The sequence below is a fragment of the Pinus tabuliformis genome, chromosome 9 (genome assembly GCF_031772625.1).
Source record: "Pinus tabuliformis cultivar Carrire ecotype Pingquan chromosome 9, CPIR1, whole genome shotgun sequence".
NCBI classification, from domain to species: Eukaryota; Viridiplantae; Streptophyta; class Pinopsida; order Pinales; family Pinaceae; genus Pinus; species Pinus tabuliformis.
In genome coordinates, this window is record NC_142307.1 from 734,510,419 (window position 1) to 734,521,805 (window position 11,387).

Sequence of the window (11,387 nt, forward strand, 5' to 3'; positions counted from 1 at the left end):
TATAGAAAGGAGGTTTTGTCATTTGTATCATCCAAGAATTGTTCATTTATGTAATGTAAAGGAGGTTTCCCCCTCGAAGAGGCTGAATTCTAAGGCGTTGATCTATCTTTTCTTGAGCTGGTTTCATAACAACTTCTAGCTAGGAAAGAGTTTGAGAATGCAAATACTTGTAAACACAAATCTTTCTTAACAAACAAATTAACATAAGAGCTTTTTGTCTTTTCCAATGCACTCAAAACGAGACAACTAGTTATTTTCACAAAAATTTCCCTTTTCTTTCAAAACACTCGAACACTACAAAAAAAACTTTTTCTAAAAGAGATTTTTTATTATTTATAAAACACTCGAACACTACAAAAACAAACTTTTTCTAAAAGAGATTTTTTATTATTTATAAAACACTCAAAACTATGGAAATGACTAATCTTGAGATCTATAAACAATAAAAACCTATTTGAAGTCAAAGCTTACAAGATGTCTTTTTCAAGGATGTTTTACTTAGCTATAAGCAAACTAAGGACTAATTTGTCCAGAATCACAAATCAGTCAAAAAACAATCAATTTTTGTTTTCTTTTATAAAAATGAAATCCAAACTTTTAACACAAGCTTTTTCGAAGTTTCGTAAAGAGAAAACACAAGGTGGGTTCCTCAACAAAGGTAGATTTTGCAAATGGTCAGACTCATAAGAAGGCTAGTAAAAACCAAGGTGATATGAGGTTTCTACAGCTTCTAAGCTCAGAGCTACTACAAGACCAAAATGAAAACCAAACCCAACAATCAAAACTTTTAGGAATTTCACCTAAAACCCTAACACCAATGGAATTAACCTAAGAAAAGCTTCTGACAAGTTAGATGCAGGTCTGGGCAAGGGATAATAACATCTAAACCAAAACTAAGCTGACTAATAGAGAAAATCTTAGGTTTTCCAAAATTTTGATAGGGTCCGCAGGCCCACAGTTAACACAGGTGCGGTACTGCTCTGTGCTAAAAGCAAAAGTGCGGATAGGTCCGCACTGTGTCCCAAGCCGAGGGTGCGGTCCTATCCCAAAGTTATGAAAAACAAAAAATAATCCTAGATCTACTAAATCTACCCAATTCCACACACAACAAGCCAAAAACAGAAACAAAAACACAGTTTCTCGGGTCAAAGTAAAAACAAGGAAAAAATCAAGTCCCCAGTGGTGTCGCCATTTTGTCACACAGAATGAGTCGATCTTGCGGACAAGATAGACCTTCCTAGAATCTAACGATATCTAGTGACAAGCAAGCCAATCAAAAACTATCTTTCTCTAAATATGCATTTATAAACAAAGGCAAACAAGTGTTTAGGCCTACCTTGGGTCCAATGCAAGTTTGTGGAAGCCTCACTCCTTTGATCCAAATTAGCTCCCTTGTTGCGAATCTGCAAACACAAACAAGCAAACAAATTAAATAACACCTGAAAAGCCAATATCATAAAGCATACGTAACATGATGGTCAAGGAATTCATGAAACAAATGACATAAGACAATTTGTTGAGAAAAATGAATCTGATTGTATTAATTCAAATCAAAGAAGAACTTTACAACCTGTGCCTTGATGCTGTACAAGCTCCTCCCAGGGTCCAACAAGAAGTCTCCTCTACTTTGACAAGTTTCACTCTCTTCCCAATGAAGCCCAAAAGGTATGTGATCTCTCCTCTCAAGCTTAACTAGGAAGTCTTAATTCCACCGGCATTTACCCTAAAAAATGTTCAGCTTGTAACCTCCCCAGAAACCAGCCCAATGCCTTAATTTATAGTGCAATGGAGGGAAGTTACTAGGTCTTCCTTCAAAGGGATAAAGCCCTCCTTCAAAGGGATAGTTCCTCTCATCAAGGGATTAGCTCCTTCTCTTTTGGGATGCATGAACCACCTAAGAGCGACCAATCCACGTCAAAATTCATTCTAGAATCATCTAGAATTAACCCAAAGTGAGTTTTTTAAAATAAACTTGCGCCTTTTTGACTTTCACAGGGGTTCGCACCCACTCCCTTAGGGATAGAGCGAGCAGGTCCACAGTTTTTGTGAACAGGGTGTGCGGGACCGTAGGCAACAGTGAGAGAAAGTGCGGAACCAGAGCTTTGTTGATTTTCAATGTCTTTCTCTCATTTTCAAAGCTTGACTTGAAGAGCTGAGGTCTGAGACTTGCTTAGGAGGAAAGTACAAGTGATGATAGACCCATACTGACTGCAAATAATCATGGTGACAATATTTTTGTGTAACACCAGACTATCCCACGAATCTGGTACAGAACACAACAAACTGATGCACGTATCTTGATCTGAAATTTTAATATCAATAGATAATAATTGACTTACCACAGTATTAAATGCGTTCAGATTCTCTATCACCGAGTCTCCATCTTTCATCCTCAGGTTATACATCTTTTTCCGTAGGAACAGTTTATTCACTAGAGACTTAGATTGGTACAAAGTCCCTAACTTGTCCCACAAACCCTTCGCCGTAGCTTCCCTTAATACATTCAACAATACTGAATCTGAGACACACAATCGTATTGTGCTCTTTACCTTCTGATCCAACTTCTTCCATTCTTCATCAGACACTCTCGTTGGTTTAGTACCCAAATCTACCTCAATCCACTGATCTTTATCCACCAACATATCCTCCATCTTAACTTTTCACAACTCAAAACTCTGAACATTAAATTTCTTGATCTTTATCTTTCCACTGCTCACCATCTTCTTTCACTACCAAAATCTCCCACTGAACAAGGTCTACCACAGGCCCGAGTGAAACACCTCAACAACAAAGGAATCCCCTTGATGCCAAAACAACTCTAATACCAAATGTAGGTTTAAACCCTGTACAGAAATTACCTGCATACGAATTCTAAAACACAGAAAATAAACAATGTGAGAGCATAACACATAAAACACATATACACAAAGATTTCCCCTGGATCCCAAAACCGGGACTACCAGCTTGATTTTTCATTATGTTGCTTTCAATGTTACAATACATATTTATACATGCCGAAGCATCCAATACCATGGACTGAAAACCATCGCGTCCAAAAACATGGACCGAAAACCATCGTGTCGAAAACCATGTGTGAAAATCATGCACAAAACCATAGGTAGGTCTGCCCAACCTAATATAGGGTCCAAAAAACTAAATTTTCTGAGGCATTGCCCCGAAACCCATAAATGGGGGTTACCTGCACCCTTCAAACCCTCTGTGACCCCCCTGCTACACAATCGGCGCAACGAAGGGGGGGCTCCACCCCCCCTCTAACGCCCTGGTTAACTACGTGGGCTATTCGTGGAAAGAATATAACACAACCCAATAGATCCAGTGTGAACTAGGTTGAAACTTGAGAAGATGGTTAGGGGAAAACCATCATGCCTCGAAGCATGATATACTAATCTGGTATGAAAAGGTGGGAATGATGCCCCTTAGCAGGAGGATTTTGTGGAGCGCCATTGTGTTCCAAGCGCTTGAAAAAGGCATTCAATCATCTCGGCTCAACTTGGCACAAAATCCTCCAAAGGAGATGTTGGACCTATGTGCCCCCCATTATGCTATGGGTGTACTGTATGTATTTAGCGTTAAGGGCTCTAAACACTTATATGATACATAATATGAATATGCATTTTATATGACGATTTTGGGCTCTAGGTACATGACTAAAAGTGATGGTTTCAAATTCACGTACCAATAGCTTCACGCGTAGATATTTTCTAAATATGACTTGGTTATGCACATGATACAAACCATTTAATTGCATGACAAGTAGCAAGGAATCTAAACGAACATGAAGATGAAGGATGCGATGAGAAAGGGCATCAACTAACAAACCTATCACTGCATCATATTCGACATGATTAATGGTGGCTGATCCAATGCACACGCCGTTTGAAAGGACTAGTGTATGCAAGGGGGTAAAAATGTCCCAGGTTGCCAAGGCTAGATTCTGAGAGAAGCAACTTGCATGGTCGGCATGACTGATACATGGTGTGGATGATGGATCCATCTGAAAGGTGAAAAAGGCAATTGATGAGATGATGCAATCTACCTAACTTGATGGTAGAAATAAAGACACGCAAATCAAAGGGATTTCCTATGAGCAAATTTATTTAGGTAGAGCGCATTGAGAGAGTTAGGAAGGAAATAGCCTTAAAAATCCTCTAAAGAAATTCACCCTTACTTAAGGGTAGGGGTAATTAGGGGAAGACATAGCTGCCATGGTGTCCTCATCAGGCTGGGAGATGGGCGGACAAGAGGAAGACTGACTACATGATGTGGTGACATTACCTGGTGCATCAACCTAAGAAATAAGGTTCACATGCGCATCATCTGGAATGGTAGATGACGGACTGGTAGATGGGGGATCTACTGATGTTGAGACCTGGGATTCTATCGGAAGAGGCTCAACAGAAGCATGCGTAGAAACCTCAGAAAGGTTTTTCCTGCGAGGAACTGAAGGATGACAATAGGTAAAGAATGGGGAATGTGGTGTCCATCATCTCGACATCGGGGGGAGGGATCACAATAGTAGGGCCAGAGTCTCCCTATTCTAGTTGACTGGTGGTACCAGAATCCATGAGTAGAGGAGTAGAGGCTCCACTACGAGTGGCCTCGTATTCATGAATCACCCCAAGGAAATCGCGAAATTTATCGAGACGAGGGAAACAATGGGAATAATGGCTATGGAGATCACATAGGGCACAAGGGTGGTTTTTGCATAGCATTTTGAATTTCTTAGGTGGGACAGGTAAGTTAACATGGACTTCTGGAATATTTGACTTAGGGAACGCTTCATGAACCAAAGGTTTAAGTTGAGGAAGTTCAGGACAATTGTTGGTTGCATGCCCAACAACTTGACACAAAGCACACGGGGGTGTCAACTTTGGGGCCTTAGGGGTTGGAGGAGCTTGGGGAGCCTTGTCCTTCGAATCCTTCCTTTTGGCTTTGCCCCCTTGGCCGAATACCTTCGCGACAGGAGTTGGTTCCTGTTGAGGTTGTAATGGAACTGAAGCAGTGGAAGGGGTCATGGGGACCGGTTGAATTGAGGTAAAAACATGATATGGTCTTAGATGACCAGGGAGACTATTCGTTGGGGGATCAATGTACCAGACTGGGATCCCCAAAGTCATGTTAGGAAGGACTAGCGAAGCCATGACAGGGACTGGAAATATTCTCGAAGCGGGAAATAAGAAAGGTATTTGTCCTGTAGGGAAATGTCCTGGTGGAACATCGCCTAGATGGTTAAGACTTGGAGGAACAGCTCCTGGTGGTAACATAGGAGAGGCACCCACAAACGGAGGAGGCCCTAGGTCGGTGGATTCGGATGACTTGGCTGAGATGGTAACAACAAAGTGATGAGGAGCTGGCTGTTGATCAGAGGTATTGACCTTGTCAAAATCCATCATGAGGATCTGGTAGTCACTAGGACCAAAAGGTTGGGGGAGGTGAGCTGCTTGACCTGGATGAGGTTGAGAAGCAACAAATCCTTGTTAAGGGAAAGGATTTGTGATCATTGCCAGTTGGGATGGCGTAGGATTCTGAGGTGATTGTTGACCTCTAGAAGCTGCTTGAGCTTCCCACATTTGGCACATTTGGGGTAAAAGAGGACACTCATGTGTATATTGGCCATGTACACCACAAAATGTACATGGCATATTCGTATGAATAGCCTTGTTCTACTTGGGCTGGACGCCGTGTTGCTGGTTGTTGGTGTTAGGATGGTTCCCTTGGGGTTCACTAGGCTGGTTACCCTGGTTACCCTTGTTACCCTTCGCCTTATTATTTTTCTTCGAATTTGGGGGATTGGTAGAAATCTTTTGTGAAAACACTTGACCCTGAGGGGGTGGTGGCTATTGGGGCTGAGGATGCATGGGAGGCTGCGACACTAATGCTCAAGGGGCTGGAGCGCTAGGCTGTGCATAAGGAGGAGTAACAATTTGGTAGACGGGTTGGGGTCCTGGAAACAGGTTGCTAGCAGGCGGGGCATAAGTGTTGGAGGAATTGGTGCCCCCTTGCGAGTAGCCATAACTTTTCTGAGTATATGGTGAAGAGTTTCAAAAGGATCCAAAGATACTGTCAGCAGCATGAGATGCCCCTGGTGCATTGGCACTTCCAGGACGAGGGAGGTCTAGAATGACAGTATAGAGATAAATAGATTGTGCATAAATAAAATCATATCTTAAAGCGGTTTGGAGAGGTTCTTCCTCAGTTTGAGGAAAATGGGACGCGACATATTTCACAATGGGGGATTAAAGGTTCTTAAGAAACCAATCTAGAGAGACATGGTCTTTGAAAGGTGGGGCACGACATGTGCTCCTCCTTTGACGCCACTCTTGAACATGGTCAGAAAGGCGAGTGGGAGAGGATTGATGGAATGTGGTCAATAGATCCATACCAGTGTCATACCGGAGAGGTAGCTGGAAATATGAAAGGATCACTTTAGCAAGCATTGTGAAAATGGAATGAGAGGTGGAGGGCTAGTCTACATACCATTTTGTAGCGTCTCCAGTAAGCATGCATTGGAAGAGACAAAGCAGAATGGAGTCATCGGTTATGGGGTTGGACAAACACCACATGTGGAAGGAACGAACATGGTTCGTAGGATCTTCTCCAGCAATACCCTCAAACTTTGGGATGTCTGAGGGAAGCTTAGTTAGCATAGAGGGCCAACCAGCATCATGGTGTATGGGGTCATTTATCAACTAGTTAAGATCCGGTAGGCTTAACCCAGCCATAAAGGGGAGCATGGGGGTTGCCGGAATGGTTCTTGAGACTGTTCTGCCTGATGTGACGACTGGTATAGAACCATAGCCAACACCAGTTTTGGTTCTTGCACTAGCTTTGGTTCTAGACATGGTGACAATATGCAGTGAAGGAGGCTCAGAATTAGATGAGGAATCAGAAGGATTAAGAGAAGAGTCGGTATGGGGACTTAGAGGGCCATGAATTTGAACTCGACGGGGAGGGCTAATACGCCTAAGCGGAAATTGGGGACGAAGGCCTAATATTCTATGCGACACACGCCTTGGTGGATTAATGATGGAAGGACACACGGAACATGAAAATGGTGAAGGGAGATCAACAATATGTCTTTTGTCTCTAATGAAGTGAGATAAATTTATTATGTTAAGTCTTGGCTTGGCAGTGTAAACCAAGCAGCCTTCGCTTAAGGTGTTCTTGTGTGTGCAAGTGTATTGATTGATTAAGCATATATCAAGTTTGTAAAAAAGAAAAAAGCTTGCTGCAAATAAACTGAAATGAATAACAGAAAATGAACAACAAAATAATTAACTAAACCCCACCCAAACTGGGTTTGCAAACACTATATTACTTGGTGGATAAATTGATGGGAAATACACTGAAATGGTCAAGAAATTTGAATGTCGGTGTGACTGGGATAGAGTGACACTAAGCTATTGGAAAGTGGTGCAGCAACAACAAAAAACCATAGAGGAAGATCACTGCAAAAAGATAGGGAGATGAGTGACAACACCTAGGGAAACTGATGGGACCTTAAGGGAATGACCAAACAAGTTTAAATGTGAAACTATGGATGGTAGAAACCTATCCTAATAGATCTAAAGCAGCTCCCACGGGCACTGGGAAGGGGAAACCCCAACTGGAATCATAACCAGGGAACGATCAACGATAACCCACAAAAAGAAGGCAAGAACACAATTCTACGGACTAATAATTCATGTGTTATCTGTGGGGAATATGGTCATTATACCCACCACTTTCCTCAACTTCTTGATTTAAAAAGGATACAAGATAGTAGGGGAAAATGAGGTCAACAAAATGCAGTGATGCAAGACTCCTTCCCCCATCAGGGAGTAGTTAACACAGAACAACAAACAACACACCCTCATCCATCTGGAGGGAACCCTCATAACAATATTAATCATAATATTTTCATGACACAAGAGGATATCCTCCTGCAAACATGGAACCAAAGTTATGAAGCTCCCCCAGAGTCCAATCCATCCACCTCGACTAAGGTGATACCTAGAGGGTCATTGACCATCCCTCAACCTTATGTAGAATCTATGCCTAAAATGGTCAAAGGAACTTTATGACGCTTAGGACATAGCTCGAAATATGATCATAGATATAACATAGTCGATGACTTAGCACAATCACCATCAGCTATGTCAACATTAGTGTAGTGTTGTTTTAATCAATCCTAATTGACCAAGATTGCAACCATTTGATTGTCAACCTAGTGTAGGTATTTCTGTTTCAATGGAGTTTGCACTATCTGTGCTGATACACTACAGCCAAGAATGAAAATAGAGAACAGTAAAGAATGTCGCTAATCAATTTTGGAAATTAAATCATTCATACATAAATTAAAACACTATACATAAATGAAATCACACTTCATGATTACCAGAGAAAGGGCGCGCCACACACTGAACTAATAACTACACTAGTTGGTCAACTACCATACTACTTAATCAAATCAGTGTAACATCATAACATAATTTTGGAACTGAAGCAGATATATTCCACAATTTATACAACAACAACAAAAAACCATACAAACAATAATATACAACTACTTCTACGGTTGCAATCCCTGCTAAAGAGGAGGGCCCTTCCTCCTTAACACGGGCACATGAATGAACACAAGATTAGTTAAAGAATCAAATGAGAAATGCTAACAGCATCACCATAGTGTCTTCGAGATTAAAAATAATTAAAAGTTACAAGATCAAAATAACACTGCTCTCTATGCCGTCCTCGTACATGAGAGATTGAATTTCTCTTATAGTTATTACATACTGAAAATCAGGAATAGATCAGTCATGAGAATCTCACGACTCTCATGCCGATCATAAAATAGAAATCCTTATAACCTGTTCCTAAATATAAATTCTATTCAAATACATTGGTCATGATCACAACCACTTAGATATGTTACTTTCTGAATAAACAATTCATAACTTCCCATAGTTGTTGCGTGGAATAGTACCCAAGACTTTGCTAGTGACGGTGCAACAACATCCTGCGGTCAAATGACGTTTTGGGATGTAACATCAATCACTGGGTAACAACATCCTTGTAATGGCACCTGAGGTGTAACAACAGTCAACTTTAATATCACGTGGTGTAACAACAACACCTGTAACATCATACAAAGTGTAACAACAATCTGTAGCAACATACAAAGTGTAACAACAATCTGTTCCATCTTGTTTTGAGACCGATCAACCCAACTTGTTCACTCCATAACCTCATTCTCGCATGAAACACCTAAAAGAGAGGAGAGGATCCAAAAGACTTCTCCAATTCTTACCCTAGTTAGCCACAAAAGGAATATTGCATCGTTATAATCAGAAAAAATGGAAAAATAACATAACGATGAAATAGGCCGTTTATAATAAGAAAAATACGATTAACATGTGAAGTTTCGTTGGCCTAGAGGGAAAGAAGATCAAAAATGGGGAAAGAAAGTGCGGGAAATAGGTATAAAAACCACACCCAACATCTCCCCCCAACTGAAGCAATTGCATGTCCCCATTCAGAACCTCAACTTCTCTTGCTATACCTCTGATGCAAGTCTATAGAAATATAGGCACCAATAGTGTCTTCACCAGGAGCCCTGTACCCCTGAGTATCCACCAGCTATTGTGGCCAGGATTCTTCTTCATAGTTACACAACTAGTAATCCGACTGGTATTCTTCCACCAGTAACCAAATCAGAGGAAATTTGAATCTAAGTCTGATCCAAAATGCTCCCAATGTTTGCACCACCCGAGAATATTCTGGTACTCGTGTAACAACAACCACGAAATTCCTGAATTAGAAGGATATGCTTCTTGTAATCCAGCACTACAGCCCTCGGTGTGCTTAAGACACCCCATTAGTGCTCGACTTTTCATTTGTGCATACAAATTGAGGCAAATCCCCACAATCCTTTTTCTATAATTGGATGACTGTTCCCTGATTCCCGAGGTACTCAGGAACAACTTAAACTCACGTCTCAGTTCATAAACCATTCATGGTTCTTCTCTAATCCATAATGCTGCCCTTTCTTCATTGTCCTCAACTGATTTCATGGCCAGATGACATTCGATTTGGTTCCTCCTAAAAGAAAGGAAGGCCCGCAACTATAAATCCCCCATATAGGAGAAAACACTTGCCACCATCTTTGTACTGACATATTCACACATTATGTTATGAAAAAGCAGCTCACAAAGTAAGCTCTGTTCATCAAAATCACAAGTGCAAAAAATTTCAAGAAAAGTATGGGTAGAAGAACCCAAATAAGGTATTTTTTCAAAGACTTCTTTTAACTGAAACAAATAATGACGTTCCCAGAGGAGCATTGGATATGATGGGGAAGGCCGCCTGCATCCTAGCAGGTTCAAGGCAAGCTCACAAAGCTTCGTCTTAACATTTTTTAGATTTAGAACCTGCCGCTGTAATAACTGCAGTTGTTCATCCTTCTTCTTCATAACTTCCTTATGTCTCCACTCTTCCCATTCTATTTCCCACTCTTCCTTTAACCATTTTTCCCTGAGTAAATCCATCATCTTTTTATGTGCCTTGAGCGAGATCATTCCCTCTTGTAGAGATAGCACTTGCTGCTTCCATTTCTATAAATATGGTATCAACAACATTCTTTTAGAACATCATCCTTCATCAAGACCCGATGTTCTCCTACATGCACTAACAATTGAAGGCGTAACAGCCTCCCAAGGGTGAAATTTCTCCATTTTGGCTGTTGGTTCTTGTGTAACAACAATGTCATCAATGGATTTTGTGTAACAATTTCTTTTTCTCTCTGATCAACTTCCGCTTCCACTGCTGGTTCTTGTGTAACAATAGTGTCATCCACAGGTTCTTGTGTATCATTTTCCCCTTGGTGAGCTTTTGTTTCCACTGCTGGTTCTTATGTAACAGCAATGTCAACCATAGGTTCATGTATATCAACTTCTTCTTTTTCCCCTTGGTTAGCTTCCATTTCCACCGCTGGGTCTTGTGTAACAAAAGTGTCAACCAAGGGTTCCTGTGTATTAGCAACCAAATTAATTTTTGTGGAATGCTTCGTCTTAGCTACTGGTTCTTGTAAAATAGCAACGTTTTCAATGGGTTTTTGTGTGTCAACTTCCTAGGACTCAGTTTGTGTTTCCCTCGAAATGGTGTCCACTGCACAGACTCTATACCTTGCTACCACTAGCTCCTTAGCACAGGTCATGCACACAACACCCAGAACATTTTCCTCCTCGACACTATCTACAACCTCAACCAAAGTATGTAACCTTGAAGCCCTTGCCTCTACCTTATCCTCTGCTAACTGCTTCCTTAGCTTTTCATTTTCTCTTTCCAAACTTTCAAATTTAAGCAGCAAGGATTGGGTCTCGTTCTTACCT